This window comes from Gavialis gangeticus, unplaced genomic scaffold (assembly GCF_001723915.1).
Source record: "Gavialis gangeticus isolate Ggan-Ray unplaced genomic scaffold, GavGan_comp1, whole genome shotgun sequence".
In the NCBI taxonomy this organism is placed as follows: domain Eukaryota; kingdom Metazoa; phylum Chordata; order Crocodylia; family Gavialidae; genus Gavialis; species Gavialis gangeticus.
This window is the reverse complement of record NW_017729011.1, coordinates 20,683,565-20,684,080: the sequence shown is the minus strand read 5'-3', so window position 1 is coordinate 20,684,080 and position 516 is coordinate 20,683,565. Positions and strand designations below refer to the sequence as shown.

Genomic DNA, 516 nt, shown 5'->3' with positions numbered 1-516 from the left:
CAGGGGTGTCGCTGCAGGGCCGGGCTGGGACGCCCCCGCACCTCCCCTCAGCCTCAGAGGCCGGCCCGGGCAGCCGGAGCCGGGCAGCGAGGCGCTGCTGCTGTCCCCGTGCCTCCCCTGCTTTTCTCTCCGCAGCCAAGAGGGGGGTTTCATAGGCCTGACCAGACAGCCGTTGTGTGGAGCAAGGCTGGGGTGAGGAAAGCTGTCACCTGTGCTGCCATCTCCCTTTTTTTTTCTGAGGGGGGGGTTTGCTCCTGAGCCAGACAGCCAGAGCAGGGGGCAAGGCTGGGGGTCACCTCCGCTGCCGTCCCTGCGTCTCCCCTGCATTTTCCCCCCCAGCCAAGAGAGGGGTTTTGCCCCTGATGCAGCCTCACAGGCCTGCCCAGACAGCCAAAGTAGGGCGCAAGGCTGGGGTAAGAAAAGCTGCCACCTTTGCGTCTCCCCTTCTTTTTCCCCTCAAGTAAGGAGGGGGTTTGCCCCCGAGCCAGCGTCACAGGCTTGCCCAAGCAGCCAGAG

General features: G+C 65.3%; 1 protein-coding gene across 1 annotated transcript in view; it reads right to left on the bottom strand.

Annotated features, from left to right (window-relative positions):
• Positions 1-516, bottom strand: part of OLFM1 (olfactomedin 1) — a 72,181-nt gene that overhangs the window by 35,392 nt on the left and 36,273 nt on the right. The window lies entirely within an intron of this gene.